Source organism: Rhinopithecus roxellana, chromosome 9, assembly GCF_007565055.1.
Source record: "Rhinopithecus roxellana isolate Shanxi Qingling chromosome 9, ASM756505v1, whole genome shotgun sequence".
Lineage (NCBI taxonomy): Eukaryota > Metazoa > Chordata > Mammalia > Primates > Cercopithecidae > Rhinopithecus > Rhinopithecus roxellana.
In genome coordinates this window covers 65,061,261-65,076,996 of record NC_044557.1, presented here as the reverse complement: position 1 = coordinate 65,076,996, position 15,736 = coordinate 65,061,261, and the positions used below count along the sequence as shown (strand labels likewise).

The 15,736-nt window shown below is 47.5% G+C and overlaps 1 long non-coding RNA gene across 1 annotated transcript in view; it reads right to left on the bottom strand.

The window, feature by feature from the left end:
• Nucleotides 1–6,410: 6,410 nt before the first annotated feature.
• LOC115899721 overlaps nucleotides 6,411–15,736 on the bottom strand; it is a 58,864-nt gene continuing 49,538 nt past the window's right edge. The window contains exon 3 of the long non-coding RNA XR_004059336.1: nucleotides 6,411–6,875. This is a non-coding gene — a long non-coding RNA (uncharacterized LOC115899721). The remainder of the gene's footprint in view (nucleotides 6,876–15,736) is intronic.

The following is a 15,736-nucleotide window of genomic DNA, read 5'->3' as shown; positions in this document are numbered from 1 at the left end:
AGGGGAGATGCATTCCTTTCCATTTAGAAGAAGATCAAAGGACTCTAGATGCCAGTAGTGACAGTTGTGATCATTCCCCAATAATGACAGATGTTAAGATGTTATAGTGCCCCCAACCCAGATGATACAGTTGCTGACAACTTCAAGTTATGACAACCAACGAAAAATGTCTCCAGACCTTGCCAAATGCCCCCTGTAGGACAAAATCTCCCACCATTGAGAACCACTGGTCTACACTGTCCATTCCACTTCATTATCCCTGGCCACTCGTCAATTCACTTTTAATTCAGTTTCCATGTCTTCTCCAATCTCTTGGAACTGCCTTAGCCAGCATTCCCTCCACCCCATGTTATTAGATCACTTGTGTTCATGTCACTGACCCCTGCTGCCCTAGTGGAGCTGTTTACCGCCTCTTCCTTCTGGAGCCTCTCTGCTCTAAGGGCTCTGGATACAGGTCCTGTTAGTTGCCCTCCGAATGCCAGCCTTTTTCCTACCTTCTGTCAGTGGGAGCTCAGTTTCTACTACAGAGGCTGAAATATTATTCACTTTCCCAGCCTCCTTGCAGTAGGACAGGGTAATGAGATCTAAGGGAGAGTCTACCTTAGAGAGCTTCTGGGAAATATTTTCTTTCCTGATAAAGGGGAAGAAGGGACTCAAGGAGAAAGCCACATTATTGGTGAAAGTGTGATGTTGGGTGCTGCTGCAGCCATCTTGCAAACACGAGAAAAAGCCCAAGTGAAGCCTGGCTTATAAGGAACTGACCCAGCCCTGGAACTGCTTCCTTCTAGATGTCTTACAGAAGGATAAATGTTCCTATTAGATAAACCAATTTTAGTTAGCTATCCCATTACATGCAGTCAAAGTATCCTAACGGATCCAGCTTCTGAGACTATACTCTGTCTTTATTCCCCTCAAACTTCTCTGGCTGATCCTTCACCATCTGTTTCTAGGTCTCTTCTTCCTGCTCTCCTGACACATTGATGTTTCTGGGTTCCACTGTTCTTCTCACTCCTGTCCACTCCCCTTGTTTTCATCTCACCCTAGACGCTGATGTCCCATAATCTGAGTCTCACCAAGCCTTCCTTTTGCCTGGGCTTTAGCCCCTTTGCTCCAGTGGTCTGCTCATACATGCTCACTTTGTGGCTTCTTTTGCCAGCCCCCTCCTAATGCTGGAGTTTCTCAGGGCTCATTCCTGGGCCCTTTTCTAGCTATACTTTCCCTCCCTGGTGACCTCTTCCATTCATGCATGTTTAAGTGCCATTTATATATCGAAAATTCAAATTTGTATCTAGATCCCAGAGTTCTCTGTTGAGGTCTGGACTTGAAAATGCAGCTGCCAGTTTGCTGTCTTGACTAGGAGCGTCCCACAGAGCCTCATACACACATGCCCAAACCACAGCTCACCCCCTTCTCTTAGAAACTGCTCCTGCCTGTGTCCTCCAGCTCAGCGACTCACACCACCGTCCTCCCAACAAGCACCTACAGCTTAACAGGATGCCTCCTTTTCCTCATCTGGCATGTACCAGGAACTACCACATCCCCCACATTTTACCTACAAAATAACTCTCAACTCTGCCCTTTCTCCGCACCGCTGCCTTAGTTCTGGCTGCTGTGGGTGCAGGAGTTGCCTCCCAGTTGCCCTTGCCACCTCCATTCTTGCTTCCCTCCCATCCACTCTCCACCTCACCATGCAGAGGGACATTTCTAAATGCAAACCATACCATGTACTTTTTCTGCTTAGAATTCTTCAATAACCCATCATTCCCCTCTACCAGTGATTTTCAGGCGGTTTTTGGCATCAGACCTCCAGTATAAAATAAATTAAAGCAGAATTGTTAACAGTTGAAGTTAGGGAAGGCACTGAAGACCCTCCCAGATCCTCAGCCTTCCCCTAGTCCAGCACACAGATAGGCACACACATAGATACACACACACACGCCAGTTCCTACATTTGTTCTGTGCAGACCATAGATGCTATCTAGTCTGCCCCACCTGAATACACAGGAAGGCCCTCTGCCATATCCCTGGTAACATCCAGCATCTGTTGGATACTTCCAAATGACATGCAGTTCACTACTTTACAAGACCCACTTCAGGGTCATATAGGCTGAATATCCCTCACGCAAAATGCTTGGAATCAGACATGTTTCAGATTTCAGATTTGGGAGTATTTGCATTATACTTACTGGTTGAGCAGCCCTAATTGGAAAATCTGAAGTTCGAAATGCTCCCATGAGAATTTACTCTGAGCATGTCGGCACTCAAAAAGTTTTGCATTTTGGATTTTCAGTGTTCAGATTAGGGATGCTCAACTAGTATTTTGAAAGTCAAAATATTATTCAAGCCATTTTTGTAACCACCTCCCATTTAGGGCCCAGCATAACCTGTAAGTTGGTACTAGCAAGGCTCGCCTCGCCAGCCTCGGTAGGACTTGGGGGTGGCTAGGACCAATTTGCAGTTGGGTGTGAACAGAATAGAGGGTGCTCTGAGCACCCATTACATTACCACACAGTGCTGTCTCAGCAGTCTGTTGTTGGCATGTATTTAGCCAGTTGGGGCAGGCTGCTAGTCATCTGTGAAACCAGACGACTCTGAACCATAGAAACAATACCTCTGCTTGGGTTTCTTTTCCCCAGAGAATTCCAGGCCACTCTGCATCTCTGGAAGGGATGATATGGTCACATACAGCAGAGGCTCTGGAACACAGACGACCCTAGGTTCAAACCCCAGCTCTGCCATTTGAGAGGCATGTGACTGGGACTAGATGCCCATTCTAAGCCTCAGTGTCCTCACCTGTAGGGTGGATCATCGTTAGGATAAGGCCTGTGTTTATCAAGTGCCAAGTGCTGTGTAATTTCTCAACAATCGGTAGTTGTTAGGGGACACCCTTCACCAGCTCTTCCAGCCTTCCCACCTGGCTTGGAAGTAGGTGCTTCTGCACTCTGTGAAGTGAGGGAGGAGTAGCTCATGACTTTCTCCTCACACCTCACTCACTGCTCCCCAAGTCGGGGGGCGACTTGACTGACTGATGAGTTTGCACAGCCCTGGCTGAGTTCCCCCACCCCCTTATTTAGACACCTGCGCCCTTGGGGTCAGCTGTCCAGGCAGCCTCTGTCCCCATGAGGGGAGGAATCTGGTCTGCCATTGAGGGCAGGAGGATTAGGGCATCTCTTGTGGCCACTGCATCTAAGCACTGAATCCAGGGGGATGTTTTCTATTGGTCTCCAGACCCCATAGTAGCTTTTAGAAGGGTGGGCCCAAGCAGCAGGTGAGAGCTTGTTTAGGGTGAATGTCTGGCTCTGAAAATCTTTGATTCTAAGTCTGTTAGATACGAGATCATAAGGGGGTGCATCTGTCTCACCCACCCTAACATCTGGGGAACTAAAAATCGCCCCTTGCTTCCTTGCAAAGGAGCAGGAGGAGACCGGAAAGGACCAGGACAAAATGGGGCCCTGGCATCTTTCTGGATGTGTGGCAGAGCCCCATGGAATTGGGGGCTGATGCAAGTAGAGTACTTAGCACACTGCCTGGCACAGAGTGAGTGCTCAGTGCATGCTGGCCTGTGGTGCTGGGTGTTAGGAGAGGCAGCTTTTATTGGAAAGAATAAAGAATCATACACAGAAAACATCTGGTCACAGCCTCTCCCACTGTCAGGGCCCTTGGTGGCTTACCATGGTCTCAGGAGCAAAGGGCCCCCTACCAGAGCTTGAAAAGCCACACAGTCACTCCATCTACCTCCTGGCCTCCGCTCCTGCTGCTGCTCACCTGTGCCAGCCACAAGGAAAGGACTTCCTTCAGTTCTTCAGGGAGCCTCTTCCTGTCTCAAGACACTTGCACTCAGGAACTTGTCTCTGCTGCACTTCCCTCCACCTACTCAAGGCCTAACCAGCCTTCTTCTGACAGGTCATGGTTTGCTTCCTTAGGAAATGACCTCTGACCATTCCTGGTTCCCTCCCCATCATGTGTGTCCCTTTGTGTCCATCTCTCCAGAACCCAGGGAGAGCTGTCCAGTCAGCACCCTGCTGTTAGGATCTGGCTGCTCACCAGGTAGAGACGCCCAGGGAAAAGTGGCCCTAGTGAAGAGATGCAGCCTTAGGTAGGGATTAGCTCTGAGTTTCCCCGGCTGCTGTCATCACCCCTGCATGCCTACACCTGGAGCCTCCATGTGCCCTGTTTCCAGGTATCTCTTGGAACCCAGGCACCTCAGCCCCATCCCTTCCTTTGCAGGGGCAGGTGTCTGGAAGAGCACTGGTGAGCACAGGTCTGCAGCCACATGACAGTTTCAGCCTCCAGGCTGGGGCAGGAGGCAGGTGGTAGCCAAGGCACTGCACTCTTCTCCGAGAAGAAATGAGAGTTGCTTTTTAAAGCCCAATTACAGCACAGGTGCAAGAGTAATTGTACAGCATGTTCACATGTGGCTAAGATTTATATCTCATAAGGCAAGAGCTGGTGCCCAACTCGCCTGCCTTTCTGGCTTGTCCAACCTGGTTGTGCCCACTGACATGGCTCAGTTTGTCACTCAGTCTGAAAAGTAGCTGAGGAAAGTTCGTGAAGGCAGAGGCCAGTGTTAAATGAGATAACTCCTAGAACATGCTTTGGAAACAGTATATGATGGGGCAAAATTGCTGTCACCACTTTTGTCCACTGGGGACAAAGAGGCCTGCCTGGGAGGACTGAATAAAGAGGAGCGAAAAGAAATATCCAGGGTGGTACTATTTGTAGGATAATTTGCAGAATCCATTAGAGAAGTGCCTTGAATGATCCTAGGGCTTTCTCCACTTGCAAGATCAGGGAGGAAATTAGAGTGCTGTCTTCAAGTGATAATAATTATTAATAATAGCAATTAACAGTAATTATCTGTCAAGCATTGTGCTAACCACTTCACATGTCTGTGATGGTTAATTTTATGTGTCAACTTCACTGAGCCACAGGATACGCAGGTGTTTGACCAAACATTATTCTGGGTGTGTCTGTGAGGCTGTTTCTGGATGAGATTCCTATTTGAATTGGTAGACGGGGCACAGCAGATCATGTTCCCTAATACAGGTGGGCCTCATCCAATCAGGCGAAGACCTGAATAAAACAAAAGGGTTTGCCCTCCCTTGAGTAGGAAGGAACTTTTCCTCCTTGACTGCTTTGAGCTGTGGCATCATCTTTTCCGGCCTTTAGCTGGGAGCTCACACCTTCAAGACCCTCCTGGGTCTTAGGCCTTCAGACTGGAGCCGGAATTAAACCATCAGTTTTCCTGGGTCTCCAGTTTGCCAACTGGAGATCTTGGGACTCGTCAGTTTTCATAATAGCATGAACCAATTCTTCATAATACATTTCTCCCCCACCCCTTCTCTATATCATAGATACATGCTGTTGGTTCTGTTTCTCTGGAGAACCTTAATACAATGCCTCATCTCATTTAGTTCTTTTTTTTGAGATACAGTTTCACTCTGTCACCCAGGCTGGAGTGCAGTGGCATGATCTCGGCTCACTGCAACCTCCACCTCCCAGGTTCAAGCAATTCTTCTGCCTCAGCCTTCCAAGTAGCTGGGATTACAGGTGCCCGCCACCACTCCCAGCTAATTTTTGTATTTTTAGTAGAGACAGGGTTTCACCATGCTGGCCAGGTCAGGTCTTAAACTCCTGACCTCAGGTGATTCGTCCGCCTTGGCCTCCCAGAGTGCTGGGATTACAGGCATGAGCCACCGCGCCCGGTCTCATTTAGTTCTCATTATAGTGCTGTCAGAGAGGGACTGTTATCTTCTCCATTTCATAGATAAAGAAACTAAGGTTCAAACATGCCAGATGACCTGCCATGGTCACACATGGCCTGGAGTGGCAAAGCCAGGAGCACACTCGAGCCACCTGAGTGCAGACACCTCCCATGTGCAGAGTGACTTGGCCAAGGAGCACTTTACAAGAAGGGGTTAACTCGACAGCTGAGTCCCCTTAGGCCAGAGCACCTCAACCCTGGTGGCACATCAGGATCAAAAATACCAATGGCTGTGCCGCATCCCAGGCCAAGGGACTCAGAATCCTAGGGGGAGGTGGGTCTGCGAGCCACCTGTCTGGATATGTTCTAAAAATGTCTCAGGTGGCTTCAGAACAGCCATGGGTGGTCAGGAAGAGCCCCAGAGGCTGCATGGGGGAGAGGGACTGCCCGTGCTAAGCCCCTCCCTCCCTCCACCCTACCCCCTCAGGACGCTGGCTTGCACCCTGACCTTGGCAGAGCATGGCCTTCCGTAGCTGCCCAGAGGGTCCCCTGCATGCTCTCTGGTTAACACATTCCACCTGCAGCCGGGCAAACTAGCACAGCCTCCAGGCCCAAGAGAAAACAGACTAAAAGTCTCCTTTTTTTTTTTTTTTAATTGGGTCAAGAGAAAAACAGAATTATAAAAAATGCAAGTCATGGTTAGAACTCCTGTGGTGCTCAGGACGCTGCTCTGCTCTGCGTCCCCTACATGTGAGAGCCAGTAGTACTGTGAGGGGGATGGGACCACAGTGACAGCAGCATCAGCAATGGCCACTTAGCCACCGAGAGCGGCATCGCGTGCCAGGCACCGTGTTGGCTGCACTCCTGCATCATCTCAGCGTGGCCTCGTGGACGACCCGTGATTAGCTATTATTAAGGCCCTTTTACAAATGAAGAGGCTGCCATGAAATAACTGGCAGGGCGGACCACTAGGAAGCGAGCCAGCTTTGCCCGGGGCACAGACGCGCACAGCCTCAGCGGGGGTGTGCTTGGCCATATCATCTGGGTGGTCTTGTCTCTTCTCACGGGTTGCACTCAGGTGACCCGAGACACCCAGAGCTGGGAGCCAACCAATGCTGGCCGCACACAGAGCTCCGCGCCGCCGAAGGTCTCCCTCCGCCACCGGGTTGCTCTGCGGTTTGGAGAAATCAAGAGAGAACATTCAACCTGTTGTGCCTTCACGTGGCCGATGTGACAGACCCTCCAGGACCTGGGTGGGAGGGGGGAGGTCTGTGAATACCCTGGGGGTCTCCCATGTACCAGACCCAGCGGGACCTCGGCTTCTCCTCCCGATGACCTTTAGGAAGGACTCCCTGTCCTGTCTGTTTTCTGAGCTGCTCCTCCACAAGCCTTTCCACATCACTCCCACCCACAGATGCAAACCCAACGGGATGAGAAAGGCAGGCCAGAGCAGGGCAGGAAGGACCCACTTCCGGTGTCACATGCTATGCCGTAGACGTCATTTTCCTCCCTACATTAAACAATATTCACTCTTTCATTCGGCTCACATTCATGAGCCCTTGGGCTGAGTTGGGGGCTGGGGCTGCCAAAACACACAGCCAGCAAGCTGGTGCGTCTTGCGGTTAGTGGAGTAAATGAACAGTTACAAGTTGTCATGCAATATGGCCATGGCAATATCGGAAACATATTCAAACTCCAGCGGTAGCCCAGAGAAGGCGTGGCTAATTTTGCAGTACTGTGGGGTGCTGAGTAAGGGGACTCCAGAAAGATCATTTTAAATAGGACGTGGCCTCCTAGCACACTGGCCAAGCTTAGCCTCCTCCCTGGAGCTTAATTAGGCCATTCCCACCATCCCAGGTCTCCCCTGTTAGGATGCAAACAGCACATCGTCCTCCATGTCACAGCTGCACTCTTAATTCTGCAGACAGTTCTGCCTTGCTTTGCGCAGCAATGTTTGTTTGGTTGTTGCTGTTGTTTTGTTTTGTCCATGGCCTCCTCTCTTAACTGGATTTTAAGTTCCTTGAAGGCAGGGATTATTTCTGGTATTTTGCTGTCTCTAGGAGCTGAGTCAGTGTTGAGCATCACGGAATGCATAGTAAACACTTCTTGAGTTAGCGGCTGAAAGGTGATTGAAGGGTTGGGACCTCTCAATTTGACAGCTGGTAGCAAGCAGGGTGTGGAAACTCAGTGAGGACAAAAGTGGAGAGAGGGAACTGTGTTGCTGCAAGTGATGCTTTTTATCTGAGAACGGGTAATGCAAACCTTTAACCTGGAGGAGGCTCAGTGGAAAAGGTGGACAGTGTTTCTGTTTGTCACCATCTGGCTTTTCACAATATAATTTATGACTCACATGTAGTCAAATATAACTGCAAAATTAATTTCAAAGTCAAATATCGGGTTGAGGATTATGTGCTATTTGGAGTTATTAAAACTACTGCTCTGTTCTACAGTAAAGGAGGAGAGGAAAGAGTCAGAGAGTCTATTCTGTTCAGAGAGCAAAAAGGCTCAAAGAGGTAATACACTTCCTTTCTAGGTTCTAGTTTTATCGGGGGAAAATCAGACAAGTAAATAAGCTTATATTAAAATTATCTTTTATTATTAATTTTGTTCCCTTTTTCTTTTTTTCTTTTCTTCTCTTTTTTCTGTTGCCCAGACTGGAGGGCAGCAATGTGATCTCAGCTCACTGCAACCTTGACCTCCTGGGCTCAAGCAGTCCTCCCGCCTCAGCCTCTCAAGCAGCTGGGACTACAGGTAGGCAACACCATGTCCAGCTAATTATTTTATTTTATTGTAGAGACAGTGTCTCACTTGGTTGCCTAGGCTGGTCTCAAACTCCTGGACTCAAGTGATCCTCTCACCTTGGCCTCTCAAAGTGCTGGGATTACAGACTTGAGCCATCGCACCTGGCCTAGTATTAATTTTGATCAGAGGACTATGTATACCTCGTTTAAACATCAATAGATGCTACAAGGTTTATCATGAAAAGCAGAGATTCCTTACAGGCACTTTCAACTCTTTTTAGACACTTTTCTGATATTTTCTTCCATAGGGGTGTGTATGTGTGTGTGTCTGTGTGTGTAAAGACAGTATCTTGCTCTGTCTGACACCTAGGCTAGAATGCAGTGGCAGGATCACAGTTCACTGCAGCCTTGAACTCCTGGGCTCAAATGATCATCCTGCTTCAGCCTCCTGAGTAGCTGGGACCACAGGTGCATGCCATCACACCTGGCTAATTTTAAAATTTTTTGTAGGGACAGGGTCTCACTATGTTGCCCAGGCTGGTCTGGAACTCCCGGCCTCAAGTGATCCTCCTCCGTCACCTCCCAAAGTGCTGGAATTATAAGCATAAGCCACTGTGCTCAGCCTTTCTCCATAGTTTTAAGTAATATATTTCTTGATTCTTTTCATTTTACACACATATTAACTTCCTACTATGGAAGAGAAGAGTTTTGCTTTTATATAATATACATACATGCACATTCACAATCATTCTTCAATATAGTATTTCACCTTTTCTGGATAAATTAAAACTCAGAATTTATGTTGATATGCCTCTGCAAATAGAAGTATTGTTTATAGATAAGCCTCAGAGTTTACTATAATGGCATTTCCTTTCTGGTACAATGTTTTGTTTCTCCTGGAGTTAATAATCACAGTGTTTATGCTTGCTCAAATTTGTAGGCACCTTTCGCGAATTCTTCCAACCTCTTCTAAAAACTCATCTTAATATAGGCAAACACATGAAGTACGTGATCAGGTCTTCTGTCCTTGTTATGATTGAATCCAGATATCTAGTATCCTTCATCCTGCTGCTTCACTCTGAATTAATAGGTGTCTAGGCCAGGGGTCCCCAACCCCCAAGTCATGAACTGGTATCGGTTCACGGCCTGTTAGGAAACCGGCCCACAGCAGGAAGTGAGCAGCAGCAATTGGGCATTACTGCCTGAGCTCTGCCTCCTGTCAGGTCAGCAGCGGCATTAGATTCTCATGGACCTCGAACCCTACCGTGAACTGTGCATGCAAGGGATCTAGGTTTCATGCTCTTTATGAGAATCTAATGCCTGATGATCTGAAGTAGAACAGTTTCATCCCAAAACCATCCCCCAACCCTGTCCAACCCCATCCCAGCACATGGAAAAGTTGCCTTCCATGAAACTGGTCCCTGGTGCCAAAATGGTTGGGGACTGCTGCTCTAGACCTACTACGCTATGTTGCCCTGAAATTCCCTTCACCTCTCTCCTGTGCTGAACTAGCTGTTTCATGTGTCACTTTTTGTTGGTTTACTCCCTTGTTTTATTGAAGCACAACCCTTAGTAACTTCTTGAGAAAGGGCCCACAGAAAGTGAATTTATTTAGACTTTTCTTAACTGAAAAACCCTTGAATTCATCCTCACATTTAATTGATGATGCAAAAGTCATTTTCCTTCTGAATCCTGAAAGCATTGCTCTGTCGTCTTCTAGTTTCCAACAGTGTTGGTGAGACATCTGAATGCCATTTTGATTCCTGATCCTACATGTTTTTCTGGAAGTTTTACGATCACCTCTTTGTCCCTGGTGTTCTAAAAATTTACATTGATATCTATGTTTTACAATGTTCCAGGCACTTGGTGCAAATTTTATGATATTATTTCTTTAATAATTTTCTACTCTCCATTTTTGCTCTCCTTTCTTTCTGAAACTCCTATTAGTTTGAGGCTGGACTTCTTGAATGGATTCTCTGTTATGGTTTTTTTTTTTTAATCTTTTCTCCTATTGCTCATTTATCCCTTTATTCTATTTTTTCAGCCCTACTATTCAACTCTTCTACTGAAGCATTCATTCCTCTTATGAACGCCTTAATTTATACAAGCATTTTCTTTTTTTTTTTTTTTTTTTTGAGACGGACGGAGTCTCCCTCTGTTGCCCAGGCTGGAGTGCAGTGGCCGGATCTCAGCTCACTGCAAGCTCTGCCCCCTGGGTTTACGCCATTCTCCTGCCTCAGCCTCCCAAGTAGCTGGGACTACAGGCTCCCGCCACCTCGCCTGGCTAGTTTTTTGTATTTTTTGGTAGAGACGGGGTTTCACCGTGTAGGCCAGGATGGGCTCGATCTCCTGACCTCGTGATCCACCCGTCTCGGCCTCCCAAAGTGCTGGGATTACAGGCTTGAGCCACCACGCCCGGCCTACAAGCATTTTCTAATTCTATAAATGCTCCTGTTTTTATCCTGTTCTTGTTTCATGTATGAAATATCTTCCAATTCCTTAAGGATATTGATTTTAGTTTATTTGGAGTTTTATTCTGCTTTCTGCATTATTTCAGTGTTGGGGTTTCCCGAGTTTCTTTTTCTATTTGGTTAGTTGGATCACTGGCATTTGTGTTAGAGGCTTTCCTTGAGCCTAACATACGTCTGAAGAGGCTTAGCTGTCCTTTATTCTCTTCATCTTTAAGAATGGCACTCTTAAAAAAAAGCTATTTGGATGTTCTGGGTGTGTAGCTATTATAATTCTTATAGCTTGGGCTCTGGAGTCAACTAGTCCTGTCTTCATCGTGTTTATCCTCTAGCTCCGTTACCTTGCGCTAGAGAGCCAACTTCTGTAAGCCTCATTTCCTTATATGTTAAAATGGAGATGGAGATAATAGTTAGGACCATGGCTGGGACCAGGGTCTGATACTGTCAGGTGCTGATGCTGCACTTGTGTGACCCTGAAAATGAGTATCTCCTTAAATTTTGTGCCCTGAGTGCCTTACTTCCCCCCAACATCCTCCCCAACAAGCTTACACGGCAGCTTGGAGTATTCAGCAGAAAAATACATTGTACGTGTTCGGCACCAAACTGGCCTATAGTAAATCCCCAATAGACATGAGCTGTTAATTACAGCATGTGTGACATAAAGATTATTAATGTAAAATACTTATTTAATACACACATATTTTTAGTGTATTAAATAAGTATTTAGTACGTCAAAATCATTTAATGACATTAACATATTTATTGACATTTGGTGCTCTGTGAAGTGAAGAGAATTAGAAAAGAGAGGGAAAATGGAGGGGGGTACCCAAAAAATAGTGTGAAGAAAGGATTATAATGATAAAAAATAGAAAAAACAAAGGGAAAACAATCCAAATCTACCGAAGAAAGGCTCACCTGGGAGACAGAAAACAGCCTGTCAAGGAAACAGGCTGGAGCTGCAGCTTGAGCAATTTTGCTGGTGAAGAGAAACGCCATCGTTGTAATGAGGAATGAGTTAATAAGAAAAGGCTAGAGTCCCTTTCTCTTAGGAAAAGAGGGAGTGACTGATTGTTTGAGGCTTCCTGAAGGAACAGAAACAGCCTGAAGCCTGAAAGAAGACGCTCCTTTATAGCCTGTTTCCCGGTTTCAGTGCTCGCCAGCCACTGCTGCTGCTTCCCCTGTTGTAGTTGATAGTTGGTGTTCTGGGCTTGCGGCTCAAGGTGAGTTAAGTCAGAAGCAAGACAAGTTTATAGGAATGAGGCCGGGCGCGGTGGCTCAAGCCTGTAATCCCAGCACTTTGGGAGGCCGAGATGGGTGGATCACAGGGTCGGGAGATCAAGACCATCCTGGCTAACAGGGTGAAACCCTGTCTCTACTGAAAAAAACTAGCCGGGCGAGGTGGCGGGCGCCTGTAGTCCCAGCTACTTGGGAGGCTGAGGCACGAGAATGGCGTAAAACCCAGGAGGCGGAGCTTGCAGTGAGCTGAGATCCCGCCACTGCACGCCAGCCTGGGTGACAGAGCGAGACTCCGTCTCAAAAAAAAAAAAAAAAAAAAAAAAAAAAAGTTTATAGGAACGAGAAATAAATACACAAGCACTCGAGATACCTTTCATTCTTAAGATTATGGGAAATAAAAACATTATGAAGAAAGAAAGAAAGAAAACCCCCCAACACCACAATGAAGTGAAAAATCAAGATGAATTTAGAAAAATATAAAAGGGTACAAGGAGGCCAGGCGCGGTGGCTCAAGCCTGTAATCCCAGCACTTTGGGAGGCCAAGACGGGCAGATCACGAGGTCAGGAGATCGAGAGATCGAGACCATCCTGGCTAACATGGTGAAACCCCGTCTCTACCAAAAAAATACAAAAAAAAAAAAAAAAAACTAGCCGGGCAAGGTGGCGGGCGCCTGTAGTCCCAGCTACTCCGGAGGCTGAGTCAGGAGAATGATGTAAACCCGGGAGGCGGAGCTTGCAGTGAGCTGAGATCCGGCCACTGCACTCCAGCCTGGGCCGCAGAGCGAGACTCTGCCTCAAAAAAAAAAAAAAAAAAAAAAAAAAAAAAGGTACAAGGAAATGGTTTTGTTCTTCAAACTTATGACCTTCGCAATTTAAGAGCTCTTTGTTGCTGGGCTCTGTCTAACGTACACGCAAAGCCATGTGAGTGCCTTGATGCTCTGCTCCTCTTTGGGCCTAAAGGCTGTGGGGCAGCCTTTCTGGACAGGAGAGCGGAAGGCCAGCAAGCCTGAGACCTCTGGGAGAGAGAGAGGAGGAGGATACACCCACCACCTCCCAGGCATGTCTCACAGAGAATCTAAGAAGCCACCAGCCACAAGAGCATGTTGTTTAATAAACCATTGGAACTTCCTGGAATCCCATGATTTCTTTGTGTTCTGGTGGCATTTAGGGAATTGATTGAAAAATCAAAGCTATTTAAAAATGAAATAAAGCACTCCTGTGGGGTGTTTGATCTGTCACTCAAACCTTTACTGACGAGCTTAGGCAACCTGGGAGGAGCTAAGGCCACTAACCCTGTGTGCTGGGGGAGGGGCAGGCACTCTGGAGGGTGGACAGAAGGCAGGTTCTTACACAAGGTCAGAAAGAGCGGAATAAAATTATTATGTCATTTGAGCTGGAGCATCTGACTGGTCCGCCTTCTTGGAGTTACAACAAGAACTAAGAGTGTTGGCACAACCACTCTTGTGTCCAGGGCGGAGGGGAGGCTGTTTCTGGTTTTAGTGGAAGGATACTGCCATCTGCTTTAGAACATGAGTTCTGGACTCAGCAGAGATGGGGCAGGTCCTTTGGAGCTTGAACTCCCAGGGACCTGCTCTGAAAAACAGGCATCCACTGCCACCCACGTTTGCTGGTAGGACAATCAGTGAGACAACACAGCACGGTGTTGGGCTCAGGGATGCACACAGAGTAAGTGTTCATTACGTGGCAACTGTTATGAAGAACCTGGTTAAACTGGGCTGCACAGTTCGGCCCCTTTGCTTTGGAGTTTGCCTTAAACAGGTTCATTGCTGGTGTTCGTTGGTCTCCTAAGGGCCCCGCTGAATACCCAATACGTAAATGCTGGGAGACTGGCACTGCTGTCAGCCACTCATTCTTTCAGCAATTATTTATTGAATACTTACATGTGTCAGACATAGTCTGGTTGCTGGGCATCTAGCAGTAAAACATCCCTGTCCTTGTGGAGCTTACGTTCATTACAGAAAACAAACAAGAAATACATGGTCCGTCAGGGAGTGATGCATGCTACAGAAAAAATAACAGGGTAGGGAGGAAAGGGAGCATAGGTTTGGGGTGGGAGGTGGCTGGGGGGTTTTTTATTTTTTATTTTTTGAGACAAGGTCTCACTGTGTCACCCAGGCTAGAGTACAGCGATCTCTGCTTACTGCAACCTCTGCCTCCCGGTTCAAGTGATTCTAGTGCCACAGCCTCCTGAGTAGCTGGGATTACAGGCACGCACCACCAGGCTTGGTTAATTTTTATATTTTTAGTAGAGATGGGGTTTCACTATGTTGGCCAGGCTGGTCTCAAACTCCTGGCCTCAAGTGACCCACCTGCCTCTGCCTCCCAAAGTGCTGGGATTACAGGCGTGAGCGACTACACCTGGCCAATGGCTGTTTTATATGGGATAGTCAAGGGTGGTCTTGACGTGAAGGTGACATTAAGTTGACCTGAAGGAAGCAAGGGAGATGTATTAATAATTAGAGGAAGAGCCAATTGTGATGGCTCACACCTATAATACTAGCACTTTGGGAGGCTGAGGTGGGAGGATCATTTAAGGCCAGGAGCTTGAGACCATCCTGGGCAACACAGTGAGACCCTGTCTCTACAAACAATAAAAAAATTAGCCAGGCATGCTGGTGGCTAGGCTACTCAGGAGGCTGAGGCAGGAGGATCACTTGAGCCTAGGAGGTCCAGGCTATAGTGAGCTGTGATCACACCACTGCACACCAACTTGGGCAAACAGAGGGAGACCTTGTCTCAAAAATAATAATCATAATCATAATTAAAGAAATAATATTCAAGATAGAGGAGTGTGGCAGACTGAGTAATGGCTACCAGAGATGTTCATGTCCTAATCCCCAGAACCTGTGAATATGTCAGTTTACTTTGCAGACATGATTAAATTAAGGTTCTCGAGATGCTGAGATTATCCTGGATTATCTGGCTGTTCTTAATGTAAACTCAAGGGTCCCTATAAGAGGGAGGTGTGAGGGGCCGGGTGTGGTGGCTCACGCCTGTAGGCCCAGCTACTTGGGAGGCTGAGATATGAGAATTGCTTGAACCCATGAGGTGGAGGTTGCAGTGAGCTGAGACAGCGCCACTGCACTCCCAACCTGGGCAACAGAGAGACTCCATCTCAAAAAAAAAGAGGGAGGTAAGAGGGTCAAAGTCAGAAAAAGTGATGACAGAATGAGAGATTGGAAAAGGCTACACTGCTGGCCTTGCTGATGGAGGAAGCGGCCAGGAACCACGGAATGCAGCCTCTAATAAGCTGGAAAAGGCAAGGAAACAGACTGTTCCCCAGAGCCTCCAGAGAAAACACAGCACTTCTGACACCTTGGCTTTAGGACCTCAGCTCTCCAGAACCATAAGATAACACATCCTGGATGTTTTAAGGCATCGAGTTTGTGGTCATGTGTTATAGTAGCCCCAGGAGGCTAAGACGGGTACAGCAAGTTGAGCAGGCCGGGAGTGGAAGTGTGCTGAGCAGGGGTGGCCCTGGGATCAGCGAGGGCTGGGCTGGTGGAGTGAAGCCGACTGGGTGGAGTGGCAGGGGATGAACTCAGAGGGGGAGGGGGCCAGGACAG